The following is a 16,860-nucleotide window of genomic DNA, read 5'->3' on the forward strand; positions in this document are numbered from 1 at the left end:
CCCTGGCAGTGGCTCAGGCACTCACTGCACCCCTTCATGACGTGGCTGCTGCCCAAAGGGGAAGATGGTGCATCCCCATCACTGCTTTGTGCCTGCCCTGTATCCTCCCTGTATCCTGTATCCTCCCCAGCCACGGCTCTACCTCTCCGCATGCCCTTCCATGAGCAAATTCAGGACTTCCCAGGAGTATGCTCAGCAACCTGATTCATCTCACTAGTCAAGAAGAAAACAACCAGAAGGAAACCAAATCAAAATAAAAAAACACATTGCCTCCACTCATATCCAATCCCACACAGTCACAAGCACTAAGAACTGGAAGATACAGTGGAAAATAAAATTTATTGAACACGATATGGTCTGCAGGCAGACAGAGGTCATTTTGTCACTCTTATTCTGTGCCAGTGAGTCCTCATGGGGTGTTCTGCAATTAACTCTGGGGGCAACAGATAAGTATGAAGAGGGACTGGCAGGTATTATGATGGTGGCAACGTGATTTTGACTGACAAGTAAGGTAAACCCAGTATTTCAACACCATATTATTTTTGTGCAAATCCTAATGCTACAGGTACCAGGCTCAGGCAAGGACTGCAGATGAAGGTAGCATTTTAAAACATCACCAACAACATGGTAGGACCTCTACTAATTTCATCCAAATGTAAATGCTTAGATGCAAACCACCAGGGTGAGTATGATTATCCCAGCTCCTGGTAATGACTTCCCTACTTTATTTCTAAACAGTTGTATTTTGACTCCCACTGTGCAAAAATTATGTCCACAGACTGGCAGTCCATACCTCCTTTGGCTGTGCACCAGACTGGAATTTCCTCCAGGACTCTTTGCAGGACTCGATCCTAAGCCAGCTTATTGTGCCAATGTCAAAGGAATGAGAAACTTGGAGCTTCTCCTGAAGTGCTGATTGTTCAATTTAAATTGAAAACTGGAAAGAAATTCGATGTGAAAAAAGCCTCATTCAGGTCTTCATCCGCAGCAATCAAAGCTGTAGATTATGTGAACAGAGCTTGTGACGGGCTGGCCTCCTTTCTGTAGGCTTCATGAAGTGGATCTGACTTGATGCCATCCACGTCTCAGCGCTCCCAAGTGCTCCCAGCATCTACCAGCCTCAAGAGAATCAAAAGCTGCTTAACACCTTGCAGGACTACAACAGGGAACTGCCAACAAATGCACAACCCCCATCCAAGAAGATATTGGAGGTAAGAGGTTGCATGTTTCCTTTTTTCCCTTCATCCCAAGGTTTGCCATGGACCTTGCAGAAGCCCTGTAGAAAGAGCGGAAGATTCTGGGGCCATTAGCCATGTGTTTGAAAGGTCCCTGGTGAAGGTGAAGGCAGTGAGATGTAATGCAGTCACGGAGCAGCAAAGTTCTGAACTGGGACTTCAGGGACTTCTGAGTCATACAACTCTACTCATTCAGGGAGGCAGTTGCATATTCCACAAAACAAACAAACAAACAAACAAACAAACAAAAACAAACATCATTTTGTAAGAATATATGAATCTCAGCCTCCTTCACAATCCAGTCCTTCCAAACACCTGAACACCTGCCTGCTTTGGAAGCTGTGAATCCTAAGGAAAACCAACACTAACCAAAGGAGAGAGCTGTCACTGGGTGAGCGAGAAGTTCAGCAGGAATCCATGGACTTTACTGTCTTCCCATCTGGGCTGCAAGTGGAAGTTGGGGTCCCTATGAGAGGTGGGTGAGAAAAGCAGCTTGCCCTTGATAACCCTGCCTCTACCTGGTGTAGATTTCTTTTTGTTTCCTCCTTTTGCATCTGTGAGTTAGTGGGAGACATTGCTTTGTGGGTTTACTGTCTTAGAAGAGACCTCTCTATGGAACATTCCTGTGAGGCGTCATGTTAGCGGGAGTTAAATTGATGGTGGACCCACACTAACTAGGCATAGAGAAGTGGACAAGTATTTCACATTGTCATAGTAGGAACACAAGACTTAACATCAAGACAAAGTACTGAGGCACCTGTATCTGTATCCACACTTAGAGTCATATGCACATAGACATATATACATACGCACAGATAGACATATTTCTCTTCCAAAATGGATTAAACCCTTCATGTTTGAAAATTAAATCCCAACCTAGACATAATCTGAATTATGGATTATCAGTTATTAATGTCTTCAGCTGCCAACTTTACATAATGCACTAGGCCAATATGATAATTAAAAAGATACAGCTATATAAAATGAAATAGAAGCACAAGCAAACTGGCACACTCAGTTCAAATAACAGAAATGCTGAATAACCCCAGTCTGGATCTGCTTATTGAATCCCTGCATAACATCACTTTGTGTTGAAACAGCATCACAGAGTTATTCCATGAAAGTCAAGGAGTTTCCTCATACAACCCCAAAAGTCCAAGAGTCATATCAGGCACTTAAACACAGCAAACACAAGCAAGGTAATAATGATAGTAAAATGCACAGACACTGACTGCAGAGTCTAAAATGCTTTTAGATATGTTTTGAGGTAAGTAGAATGGAAAAATCTAAGCTTGCACTTCATATAACTGCTTTCAAAGCTTGGCAGCATCCAGAATTAACATTCTACAAAACTGAATTTTATTATCCTTTTCTCAAGTTAAAATTTGATGGTAAAATAATATTATATGTTAAAATTTATAGACATGTACTATAATAAAACCTACATGGACCTTTTCTATTGCATTTCTACAAGGGACTTCAGTCACGTTGCCATATGTAATAGTTTTTGTTTGGTTTTCTGTTTAATTGGCTAAGGATCATTTGGATTCTTTTATGAACAAAGGATTTGCACATAACAGTTCTGATTAAATGTTTGGTGAACATGTACACTGTTAGAATACTCACTGAGTATTAAAAGCTCTGTAATTAGGATTTTGCAGGTGATAAGCAGAGATGCCCTGGGGCTTTCTGGAAAAGTCAAATGATAGCAAAATATGGATGGATGACATTTTCTCTCTCAGAAGTGTCCCATTCTGTCAAGAACCTGAGTCTTAAAAAGGGCGAGTCTCACTCATCTCCTGATTGAATTTGACAGGCAATAGGTAATCAAGACACCAACGTCAAGAAGAAAAGAGTGAAATTGGCAGTAGACTGACTTCCAAAAAATGGGATACCACCCAGAAACTACCTGTAGTGGCTAACTGTATATGATGATTGGGCTTGGAGACACTCACTTCCAAAAAGCACACGTCCCCATCTGGTTTTGCACTTGCGGCACTGTAACTGCAGGTACCTTCCAGCTGTATTTCTTGGCAACCATTCAACTTGTCAACTGGAGGCTGTGCACCTAGTGCTTGGATCAATTAAAAATGCTGGCATGCTGTCAACTGCCAAATTTCTGTTGTCAGTTGTGAAAAATCCATCCAACCCCATCAGATTTTTTTTCCTATATTTATTTATTTATTTTCTTAATGTGCTACAGTAGCAGTGGGTAGGATGGAAGGAAGGGATATAGTTGAACAGCTACAACATCCTTCTTCCTCTCACAGTGCCTGCCTCCCAAGTACACACAGACTTTCTACAGTTTAGGGCTTCTTATATTTCAGATGAAATAACCAATTACAGAAATCACAGATCTATGAAAACAATAATTATCATTACAGTTTTGCTACTCAGAGTACACGTTTATATGCACTGATCACCCACTTCATGTATAATAACATAAAACACTCAAGTAGTTGATTGAGGGACACTAGTCCTAGATGAGCCAGATGCTGCTGGGCTTGCTGCTCTCACTGCCTGGGAGATGCCTGGAGCTAGCTGCCTACTTGGTCTATGCCGAATGGACTAAGGTATTTGTGGAAACACGATGAAATGACTTGGCTAATCGTCTTTGGCATGGAAACCTTTCAACAGTCTGAGCTAGACCTTTGACATGGTATGACAGATTTCCTTTCTATGTTCCAGAACCAACAGCAGGAGGCATAAGATTTAGCAGAGATTATGGATGAGAAGGAAAGACAAAAAAGGAATTTCATACAGTGTTCTGAAAATAAAGTGAGCAGTATGTAGAAATGGTCTTGCTATAAAAAATGTTAACAGCTCTGCTAAGCAGTATTCTCTTACCTAAAAAGATCATAGTATCTATTAATTCAGTGCATATGTCCTTCTTGCTCGGATATTATTATTGTTCCTTTCTGCTTCTCAGCTAACTTCCAAATTGTGCAAACAAAAAGACATGGAAAATATGTAGACAAGCTTTCACATCATACGTTATGTCAAATAACATCAGTCAGGTATACAAGACTAGCCAGGCATACTAGAAGTTATCACCACCTTAACTGGCAATTAATAACCATCTGCACGACACTTTCATTTTGAAGGCACTCTACAATCTATTTAATCCTCACATATCATAGAATCAATAAGATCAGAAAAGACCTTCCAGATCACCAAGTCCAACCACTAACCTGACCTACTGAGTCTCATCACCAAACCATGCACCTTAGTGCTGTGTTCACTCATTTCTTAAATATCTCCAGGAGTTGGAACCCCACCACTTCTCTGGGCAGCCCCTTCCAAGGCCTGACCACCCTCCTGGTGAAGGAATTCTTCTTAAATACAAGGTATCTTGTGTTACATAATAAGGTGGCTTCAAAGCAGAAATAAGGTGCCAGAGAAGAAGAAGAAAAAAAAAAAAAAAAAAAAAAAAAGCAAACAAAACAAACAAAAACACACAACGAAAATAAGGAGTATGGAAATTGCATGAAGAACAAAGAATTCACTCAAAAGTCAGAAAGAAATCCATGCAGCATTGAAGTTAAAACCCAGAGTTTCCTATAGATAGCCTCCATTACATTGATTTCCAAATACAAAATGCTGGTATATTACAGACAGTTGGACTATTGAAAGTTCAGCAAAATATACATAAACTCTTACCAGTACAGAAGTGAAAGATGCTTAAAATGACCAGAACTTCTTAACATTTAAAATTGTTCTTTCAACAATTCTTTCCTCCTGTTTTTCATTCAGCAGCTAAAAGAAAGTGAGTATATGGTACAGTGACAAGGATACTAGAATCACAGAATCATCTAGGTTGGAAGAGACCTCCAAGATCACCTAGTCCAACCTCTGACCTAACACTAATAAGTCCTCCACTAAACCATATCTCTAAGCTCTAATTCTAAACATCTTTCAAAGACCTCCAGGGATGGTGACTCAACCACTTCCCTGAAGGGCACATGATTTATGTCTCTCATCTGCAGGACCACCAAATGGCAAAAGTAGCTAAAGACTTCACTTTCCTTCAGAATTTTTGTGTGTCAAATCACATGCATAATCTCTATAAAGGGAAATTAAAGCATAAAAATTATAAAAAAAATCAACATTGTTCATGCAGAAAAATGCTAATGCTTCACCCTGTCAAACCAGCCGTCAGTGAATGGGACAACAAATCCCTGAAAATCTCTGGTAGAAAAACTATTCTCTGATAAGTTGCAATTTACCCAATTACTGCAATGTTTTTGAAGACAAAATACAGTATTTTAATTATAAATTTCTCAATGGAATGAATCAATTCCCTACAGACTGCAGTAAAGTGTAAAGAAATAAGCAACGGACATTTTTCTGGTTAGAAATAGCATTTATTGAAGCATTTCCTATGTTTAAGAGGAAAACCTTAAGGAATAATAATTTAATGAGAATATACATTATGGCTTATTTGTGTTGCTTAATGATATAAATAATTTAAATACTCTGAGATAAATGTGAATACACTTTTCGTTGCTCCAGCATCTTTTCATAGGAGACACTTGTCTCTTCCAAGTCAGCAAACCAATGAACACTGTGGTGTTGTGCAAGGAAAACTGGAAGAATGTCAGCTCTTTCTGAATATTATGACATCAAATGTGCACAGGAGCACCTACTGGCAATAAAGTCAACTAACACACAGCAGTCTGCATTTGCACTCCTGCCCTCTCCTAACCTCGAAAGCAACATAGCCCATATCAGACTGCCTACAGAGAGTGGCCCCTGGCCCAAGATGATTTCTGGGCCCTGCTCAGGAATTCTGGGAGAGCATTACTTGCCATAAATAACTGTCATAGACATTCCTAAGTATTTAACAGTACCACAAGCCATTTACAGTACCCAGGAATAATCCCTTGCACCATGTACTGGTAACCGTTCTCTTTCCTGCATAATCAGTATCTGAACTACTCACTCAGATCCTGAGATGTGATATTTATTCTAGAAGACATGACCATCAGTTTCAGATTGTTGTGGTTTAACCCGGCCGGAAGCTAAACACCACACAGCCATTCACTCACCCTCCCCCCCTCCCTCTCTGGGATAGGGGAGAGAAACGGGAAAGTGAAGCCTGTGAGTTGAGATAAAGACAGTTTATTAAGACAGGAAAATAATAACAACAATAATGATGATAATAGTACTACTACTAATAACATGTATGAAACAAGTGATGCACAATGCAATTGCTCATCACCCGCTGACCAATGCCCAGCCTAACCCCGAGCAGTCCAGCCCTCCTCTCCCCAGCTAGCCACCCCTATATATTGCTCAGCATGACCCCAGATAGTATGGAATACCCCTTTGGCCAGTTTGGGTCAGCTGTCCTGGGTCTGTCTCCTCCCAGCTCCTGCTGTACCCCCAGCCTGCCCGCTGGCAGTAGAGTGAGAAGCTGAAATGTCCTTGGCTTGGCGTAAGCACTGCTCTGCAACAATTAAAACATCAACATGTTATCAGCACTCTTCTAATCCTAAGCCAAAACATAGCACCCTACCAGCTACTAGGAAGAAAATTAACTCTGTCCTAACTGAACCCAGGACACGGATGTATTAGTATAGACTCTGCCGCAGCTTTAATTAAAAGGCTCTTTCAGTTAACTAATGTCTCCAAAAAGCATGTTCGTTGTGTTGTTGAATACAGGGTAAAAAGTCATCTGCATGAATTTTATCAATATTTTATAAAATAGACTTTACCTTATTTCTTTCAGTAAGACTTGATAATATGGAGGAAGTTTTAGCCCCCCCTTCTTAGAGAAAGTTTTTCTTGATCTGCTCTATTAATGAGGAATTGGCTAAGCTGACAGCAGGTTTATGCTTTGCTCTGGAGAGGGCTTCTCCCACAGCTTGATGCCCAAGTTGAGCTAAGTGTTCAGGTGGGGCTGGGTGCTATTCAACCTGTCAAAACCTTCGAAAGCCCCCGTCACAATACTGTTTACTCCCTCCTAATATTAATCTCAGATGTCAGCAGCTACAGAGCCTTGAGATAGTTGATGGCTCTCACACTGGGAAGTCTACTTCCATGGCCAGCAGGTCTCATCCTTCTCTGATCCCCATCCAATCATCTACTGAGGGACCAAACAGCTGTGATTCCATGCAGCAGGAGACAGCAGCTCTTCACTATGGCATTTAACAGACATGTAATGGGGACCCCAACTTCAGCTCAGAGGGGAGAGGGCAGTAAATCTGTGGCATGTCTTCGCCTTCGCTGAAAGGAGATACATCACTCCTTCAGTTGCCAAAGGTCCATATTTGTATATACCATCCACTGATCTACTTAACATCTTTCCCTTCTCCTCAAATGAGCGTAACAGAAAACATGAGATGTAGCATTGTAATCTTCTTCCTTTCCTTTTATTTTTTCTCACTTTTAACAGAAAATTCTCTTCTTCATGACACTATTCAGGTAAGATGACAACAATGGACAAATTCAGTGAATACAGAGAAGATTTTCTGTTTCCAGTGAGTATATGGCAATACCCCAGTTTTACTGTAGGTAGATTAGTCAGTCTCTGGTAAGCCATTTTGTCTTCTGGTCAGACTCCAGAATTCCTCTTTACTTAGCATCTAAAACTACAGAAACCCAGAAATCTTCACTTCCATCCTTTCTCAGTCCAACCTCATTAACAACCTTGCAGGATTAAGCTATCTCCACTCCAGCGATGAACCAGTGCAGTCCTAACAGAATGATAAACTACGAACCCTCCACATTTGGAATATGCTGATCCAGCCACAAGTACAGCCAGAAAACTCCTCCTAAATAACTGAATTTGTTTTTGCAGCCAAGTTATCAATCATAAACTAAATGTATGAGCTGGGGGGCAGTGCTGTGCAGCAAAATTCAATTCTGCTTATGCTGTCAGTCCTAATTCTATCCCAAGTATTCACAAGCAGTAAGCCTGAGCCAGACACACTCGTGCTATGGACAAACCCCTTTCCAAGTGCAATGCTAAAAGCCAGACAGACTGTTTCTGCTTGCTCCTCTCTATTTGCATACAAATATTTATACTATTAGAACACAGAAACCCCTGAGCAAAAACAATTATATTAACCATCCCCTGATTAACACCCATGTGTATCAAGAGTAACCACCAAAACCATTTAAGTTGCACATGCATAAACTTTGTGTTAGGGAAAAGATAAGTGTTTCTGTTTGGCTTTTGAAATTACATGGAGACATCCAGTCTTGGAGCACAAAACTGTACACGTGGACTGCAACATCACATATTAGAATTCTCTTTGTACACGTAAAAACCTAGCAATTTTTCCCATTTAAGCATGGCTATATATACAGTTTTTCAAGTGATTTTCCAGCCTATTACTCTCCATAGAAGGAAAAAAATAATAATAAAAAAAAGGCAAACACCGTCACTGACAAAAAAAAAAAAAAAAAAAAAAAAAAAAAAAAAAACAATAAACATCTAGACCTGGTCATATATACATCCATTTTGTAAAGCATTTCTTTTACTCCAGTAAATGTTTTTCTACTAAGCAGCAGGGAATTGATCTATTGCCAGTAAATTAGGAAGAAGAAAGCTGTATTCTTTCCCTGTGTTATATATTGTTACTCAGTGCAAGAACATCAGCTGGTAAAGAGTAACTGTAGTACCCCTAATACTCATTGGTTTTAAATCTAATTGAGCTTTTTCTTTACTCATAGAAATAACACCGTAATTACTTAACCTCTTGAGATTAGGAAATTGACAATATAAATGCATGATCACTGAAGTCCTTCTGGTAGAAAATCCATTCTTCTGTGTGAACTTTGTATTAGGGTTTAGAGATTAAAGATTACTTTTTTATCTCCTTGTGCAACAATACCTTTCCCAGTGTTGCTCAGGGCACGACAGTCACCAGCCTCTTCTGAAAGCTGCAGTTCTGTATAAGACTTATAGCACAGACCGTCACCCTTGTCCTCCACCAGAAACAAGAGAAATAAACCTGAAACTGCTTGAAAAGCAGCATGAATAAGCACTTGAGAAATGTGCTCCTTCAGCATACCTTTTCTTATCCTTATCATTATCTTCTTAGAGCCAAAAAGTCAGACAAGAAACGTTATTCAAAAGCAACATAAATCTGGAGTCTTAAGTCTGAGATTTGGGCTTGGCAGCTGATCAGAAAGTTACTGAATATTGTCTGAGCTGATCTATACAACTGTATATCCACTGGCTCATCCAACCATTCACCAAATCAGTTCAGCCTGTTTAGGCAGAGGAAGGTCATCCAAAAACAGTTTGAAAAGTCCTCCAGAAGTTAAATCAGCTTCAGGAATGGTCCAGAGTGCTCCAGAGGCTGTGATAATATTTCTTTTTTCTTCCCACATGGGAACTGATTGAGAATGTGATTTTCTGACTGAAGAGGCTGTCCAGAATTGAGCATATTCTCGCTGAATGACTGTCAACTTCTACTGATTAACGTTGGGGTTTCTTCTTTCAGTATGAGGCAACAGTAATCTAACAATTCTAGATTTTGTCAATTTGACAATTTAGATTTTTTTTTAGTGCCTCTCTGGGAAATTTCATTTTTGTACTTTGTTAGCATTATTTAAAGTCTTGTTGGAGGCACAAGGAAATAAAGGCCTAGCATGTGTTGGAGGATAGGTGCCTGTACACAGTACATGCTTCAGTCCATATGCACTACCGTCTTAGAGACTTTCTTTTTGCATAATCAAGCCTTAGCTGCACAGATACTTTGCTCATGAAGGACTGTGCTACTTGCAACCCCTGCATCACTACCACACACAGTGCAGTTTATGGATTTCACTACTGTCTGTGAAACATTTTGCTATGTTTTTAAAAAATGGTTTATTCTTGAATTAAGACAGATTATAAATGTCAGTAAGTATTTAGCAGAATACTGTTGTATTCTATAAACTCAAAACTGCAGTCCCGTGGCATAACAGATAGATATCAGTGTCCTTAAAAGATTTATTTCAAATATATTATCTTGCATGAGATAAGAAGCAGGCCTCTGAGGTCCTTCTAGAAAGAAATTGCAGTGTTAGGGATGCTGTATTTTAATGGGAAAGACAAACATGTACACATCCCCAAGCAGAGACGCCACAGTGACTCTCTGCTGCACAGGTCTCCTGCTCAGGCAGGATTCTGCTCAGGAAGAAAGGTTTTGAAAAGTCTTCACGAAGATCCAGTCAATGCAAAGAAGAATTAGGAAGGGCTGGAGAAAAATCTGGGGGAGGATAAAAGAGCAGTCACTTTTGTGCCTGTGAGGATGAATGAATAAAATTTTGCAAGCTGCTGGACTATTTGAACATTCACTAATACATTCAGTAATTCAGACTGCATTTTTTCCTCACCAAAATGCTTATGTTTAGCAAGAGTTTTTCATCTTATACCAGCTTCAACTCTATTCTTATTCAAAAGCATTTTGAACTTCAAGGAGACCATGACTAATAAACTATATTGTTAGAACAGCAAGCCTCTTAGAGAAACCAAAATCCTTTTAACCCTTCTTCCAGGAGAAGTGGAAAGCAGCAAATAAATCTGCTGGGAAAGAAGAAAGCAACAACAACAGGAATTTTTAGCTTAAGCACAAAGCATCAGTATTAAGCATTTGATAAGTCTCATGGTTTTGTTCTGAAAATAGATGACAGAGTGTTTTTGTGCATGACTAGTTCCACAGCAAATAAATTCATTTAAAAAAATATATATAGCTTTTGCACAGATGGCTGCAGAAAAATTACTACATATTAGTGATTTTCATTCAGTATGAAAATTCTGACCTACTAAGAACTCCCTCTTCTCCCACACCAAAGACTCGACAGACAGATCTCAGAGAGATTTTACTGCACCATTAGTTCAATAATTATGGCATGGTTGTACTGTATTTAATCTTGATTTAGTTCTCCAAATACAAAATAACTCTTTCTGTTTCTTTCATCTAACAAAGTTACAGTCTTCTTCTACTGATAACAAACTAGGGAGTCAAATGCCATCTGGCCATGCCACAGCCTGCTTGCTGCCTACACACATCAGCTGGACTAAAAGAAATTTGAGAATAGCCAGGCTATCTAGCTGCTATTTAAATGGTAGATATTTCAAGATGCCACACTAACAGCAGCCTATATTTTTGGTACATGTACCATTCACTCAGCTTGACAAGGCATGCTCAGCCTGTAACGAGGACACACCAGATTTACTACCCCCACAAAGAACAGATACAGTAATTCTGACAAAATACAGAGCTGACACACAGATTACAGGCCCTTCAACCCAGACTGTATTTACAGTAAGGGAACAGTTACTGACAAAAGCAGGACGGTGCTATAAATTCAATTTCTCTTGTTCCCCTTTAAGAGCTGTGCCAAAAGTAACACTTCCGTTTTAACATGATTATGCCATTTAATTCTAGAATACTTCACTTTTTGTGTCAAAATTTAGATTTAGTTGCAAAAGCATATGTTCAGTTATGAGATCCTTTTTTTAAATTCAGTTTTCACTTATCAGGACTGTTCTGGGCGCATAATCAATTCCTGTCAGTGATTTTTTCCCCCCCATGTCTTCAAATTATAACTATGCCTAAATGCTGGCAAGTGCTCACAAGAGCAGAGCCAGCAGAGCAGGGGCTGTGATTATGCCAGTCATTTAGCACGCATTAGGCCACATCTGTAATACTGGGTCTACCTCTGGTCTCCACAGTTTGAGGGAGACACTGAAAAAACTAGAGAGGATCCACTCGGGGGCAAGCAAGATGAGAGGTTTGGAGAACTTCACAGATGAAGAAAGATGAAAAGAACTGGATTTATTTATTTATTTATTTTTATACTAAAGAAGTCAAAGCTAAAGGGGATCTCACCAGAGTTTTGCAGTATCTAAAATATAATTACAGTGGAGATGCGGGAACTCCCTTCACAAGGAGGCAAAGTGACAGAAAAGGAGCAATGGGTGCAAATGGCTTCAGAAGAAAGTCAACGCAGACAAGGAAAAATATTGTACCATTCGAAAAAAATATATATATTTTTAAATAGGTTATCCTATGGGATATCCATTGATAGAAGTATCAAGAATTTATAGGACCTTGGATAATGCAATTTAAGGCCCTGCTTTCAACAAAAGCTTGGACTATACAACTTGCAGAGGTCCGTGCCAATATGGGCTTTTATATGACACTGCAATGCTGCACAGGCCATCTGACTAGTCCATATTTATCCCTTACAAAAGTGTAGGAAAAAAAAAAAAAAAAAAAAAAAAGGAAGGGAGTGTTTTGGCTTTTGAACAGGTTACAAAACAGGATTCTCTGCAAAGCACTAAATTAGAAGATGGCAATGAAGAATGGGACAGATGAAATAGGACAAGAAGAACTGAGGTAACTATTCAAACTTTTAGCAGCTCGTTTAAGTTTGAACTGAAGGCTTTTGAAGATTTGATCATTTCCTGTGTTAGAAAATCAACCAGCTACTAAAACAAATAACCATTTCTACCTTAAAAAAAATAAATAAATCAGCTATGTGTTTATACATAATATTCTCGTGTATGCTTTGAAATGACCAGCCTCTTTGAAGTGCCTATCTCCTTTTGAAGGCTATCAGAAGACAAGATGCTAAAGTAATGATTTAAACAGGTTAAAAAGATTGTTCCACATTAGTAAATCACTACTTACTGTTCCCCCTGTCTGCTAGCTGTAAAAGAACAGCCAAAAAAGTATAAACGTCTGTCCTGCAAAATCATTTATCGCTATTTCTCAAGCTCAGCAATATACAAATAAAATCATATTTCAGAGGGGAGGAATTATAAAAAAGAAAAAAACAGAGCAGAAAATACTCCAATTGATGTGGGTACATAATGTTCACACTTCACACAACTACCAAAAGATGGAGGGAGTGGAAGGAAGTGGAGGAGTGAAGTAAAATTTGGTATGTAAAAACAACTCTTCTCAAAAGACTAATGAGGCTTCTGACAAAAAAAAAAAAAAAAAAAAAAAAAAAGACAGAGAGAGAAAGAGAGAGAGAGAAGCATTGTGAAAAGCTACTTACATGCTGTCCCATCAGCACTGCCTCTGCTAAGTGCTTCCTATTCAGTACCCTAGTTTTTACAGCTCCTGTTTGGTCATTTCTAACCGAGTGTATGTACCCCACAATGGACCATAAGTTTTAGCACAGGGCTGGATGCACATGTAACCATCATAAATACTCGAGCATTGTAACACTTATGTCCCTTCATCAGTCTACAAAATCTTTGTAAGCTTCCTAGCTTTTATTTTATCTACAACATAGTAACATCTAGCTGTATGACAGAAAATTCAGTTCAAAAGAGAAGAAATATTTTTCCTGAAATATATTTTATTCCTCCTAACTACAAACTCTTTAAATCCCGGAGAAAATAAATTAATTCATTAAAAAGCCAACACAATTTTAAATCACAGAATCACAGAATTTCTAGGTTGGAAGAGACCTCAAGATCATCAAGTCCAACCTCTGACCTAACACTAACAGTCCCCACTAAACCATATCCCTAAGCTCTACATCTAAACGTCCTTTAAAGACTTCCAGGGATGGTGACTCCACCACTTCCCTGGGCAGCCTGTTCCAATGTCTAACAACCCTTTCGGTAAAGAAGTTCTTCCTAACATCTAACCTAAAACTCCCCTGGCGCAACTTAAGCCCATTCCCCCTCGTTCTGTCACCAGGCACGTGGGAGAACAGACCAACCCCCACCCTTGCTACAGCCTCCTTTGAGGTATCTGTAAAGAGCAATAAGGTCGCCCCTGAGCCTCCTCTTCTCCAGGCTGAACAAGCCCAGCTCCTTCAGCCGCTCCTCGTAGGACTTGTTCTCCAGGCCCCTCACCAGCTTCGTCGCCCTTCTCTGGACCCGCTCAAGCACCTCCATGTCCTTCTTGTAGCGAGGGGCCCAAAACTGAACACAGTACTCGAGGTGCGGCCTCACCAGAGCCGAGTACAGGGGGACAATCACCTCCCTAGCCCTGCTGGCCACACTGTTTCTTATGCAAGCCAGGATGCTGTTGGCCTTTTTGGCTTCCTGAGCACACTGCTGGCTCATATTCAGCCGACTGTCCACCATCACTCCCAGGTCCTTCTCTGCCAGGCAGCTCTCCAACCACTCATCTCCCAGCCTGTAGCTCTGCTTGGGTTTATTGCGCCCCAGGTGCAGGACCCGGCACTTGGCCTTGTTGAACTTCATGCAGTTGACCTCAGCCCATCGGTGCAGCCTATCCAGATCCTCCTGCAGAGCCTTCCTACCCTCGAGCAGATCGACACATGCGCATAGCTTGGTGTCATCTGCAAACTTACTGAGGGTGCACTCAATGCTCTCGTCCAGATCATTGATGAAGATATTAAAGAGGACCGGCCCCAGCACCGAGCCCTGGGGGACGCCACTAGTGACTGGCCTCCAACTGGACTTGACTCCATTCACCACGACTCTTTGGGCCCGGCTATCCAGCCAGTTTCTAACCCAACGAAGCGTGAGCCAGTCCAAGTCAAGAGCAGCCAGTTTCTTGAGGAGAATGCTGTGGGAGACGGTGTCAAAAGCCTTGCTGAAGTCAAGGTAGACCACATCCACAGCCCTTCCCTCGTCCACCCAGCGCGTCACTTTGTCATAGAAGGAGATCAGGTTCGTCAAGCAGGATCTGCCTTCCATAAACCCATGCTGACTGGGCCTGATCGCCTGCTTGCCCTGCAAGTGCCGCATGATGACTCTCAAGAGGATCTGCTCCATGAGCTTCCTTGGTACTGAGGTCAAACTGACAGGCCTATAGTTGCCCGGGTCTGCCCTCCGGCCCTTCTTGTAGATGGGCGTCACGTTTGCTAGCCGCCAGTCAACTGGGACCTGCTTCTGATGATCAGAAGGACAATACGATTGCATATTAATTTCATCCAAAAAAAAAAAAAAAAAAAAAAAAAAAAAAAAAAAAAAAAGCTGCTAAGGTTCATTTTATCATTTAAAATGGTCCTCCCTCCCTCCCTCCCCCACGTAGTAGTCTTTCAACAATGCTGTTATGCAAGTTAGAAAGGAAGCATCAGCCATTCTTCAAAACTATTTATCCAGAATGTTTCCAGAGCACTGCGAGGGCGTCTTGTGGAACACTTGGCTCATCACTTAGCAGGGAATAGGGCATTCAGGAGAGGCAGGAACCCAGGCCCAGTGCCCCAGACCCACCCAAATATTACTAGCACTATTTGTTCAGCTTCTTCAGCTTTAAAACATTATCACTACTCCCTCTAGTGGGTATCCTAATTGAAACAAATGATGACAAAAGTGACACAAAACTAAAACTCCTAACAGTACTGATTTGTATGGTCATTTTACACACCTTCTATTTGCAACAGCATTTAAACTATTCTCCCCTCTCCAAATGGCAAAAGAATTAGAAAAGCATGCCACGAACAGAGACTTGTGCATGTAAATCACTACCAGATGAAGCAATGGAAAACAGTTATTAATGAATATTTTGCATTCTTCATGTGTTTTGTAAAACTATGGCTTTGACCAAAGTTCTGCTGAAAACACTTCAAGCTGATTGAACAGTTTGTAATGACATCTCTAAAAGATGCTCAGTTTAACAGGGTTCAGGATATGCTTTTAGAACAGGAAAAATTACAGGCTATTTTTAAAGAAAATAGCCATGTTAAGAACATACCTGTGATTGTCTATGTTTCGGTGTTAGCACAGCATTATCTCACTTAAAACTAAAGCAATTCGCTGAAGAAATTTGCTTGTGTGACCCTAATATCTTTAGATAGATCTCTTGAAATTTTGAGAACAAAAAAATGTCTCTGAAATAGCTGATCAAGAAACAATCTCATTTTCTCTGGGCTGCTGCTGCTGCTGCTGCTACAGTCTTTGCTTACCTAGCACCCACCTGCTTACCTTTAAGGACTTTTAATAGTGTATGAGCCATAGGACCATTATAAATAAAACTCTAAGAGGACATTGGCACTCAAAGCTCCATTACACTTCCTTTTTTTAAAAAAAAAAAAAAAAAAAAAAAAACAAGACGACAAAACTCCAAATAGAGGTATTATCTTCATTCCAAGTCAGCTGATAATGTGCCTGTCTCAGCCACAGTTTCAAACACAATCTCTTTTTTTTTCCAGCCACCCCTAGAGAAAAGACTGTCCAGTTTATCTGATAATGAAAAATGGGAAGATACCAAAATTAGTATGTAAAAACATAAAATTTCTGTTTTTGAAAGCTGATGAGCCTACACAGCAAACAAGAGGAAGAGACAACTTACCATAAACTGTTGAAGAAAATTGCTGCACATGTTTACGTTATATAAAAACTATAGGTAAAATGGCAAAACAGAGATTAAAATAAACCATTAAAAGATAAATTGAGTAAGCAAACAGAAGGAAAAAAATTACAGGAGTGAATGATGTTTCTAAAATCTAACCCAGAGCCTTTCAGACTTTAATTATCCTAATTATCGAGGCATTTGTCCTTCATTAGTCATCAGACAATTACCATAACACCCAGCTCTGAGTTTTGAATACTTTTCAAGAGCTACAATTCATTGCTGAAAGACATGAAAACTGTTGCCCTTTTGTACTAGTGCTTTTCAAATCCTGTTACTTTGAGCCAGGAATGAGAGAAATCACTGGCTTGGGACCTTTCTGCTCTGGAATTGCA

General features: G+C 40.1%; 1 long non-coding RNA gene across 1 annotated transcript; it reads right to left on the reverse strand.

Moving 5' to 3' along the window:
• Nucleotides 1-252: 252 nt before the first annotated feature.
• Nucleotides 253-16,600, reverse strand: LOC110351756 (uncharacterized). Its single transcript, XR_002399562.3, has 2 exons — nt 16,466-16,600; nt 253-1,419 (listed from the first exon to the last, which is right to left on the reverse strand). It is a non-coding gene; the product is annotated as an uncharacterized lncRNA (long non-coding RNA).
• Between the last annotated feature and the right edge of the window lie 260 nt (nt 16,601-16,860).

The sequence above is a fragment of the Anas platyrhynchos genome, chromosome 2, assembly GCF_047663525.1.
Source record: "Anas platyrhynchos isolate ZD024472 breed Pekin duck chromosome 2, IASCAAS_PekinDuck_T2T, whole genome shotgun sequence".
Lineage (NCBI taxonomy): Eukaryota > Metazoa > Chordata > Aves > Anseriformes > Anatidae > Anas > Anas platyrhynchos.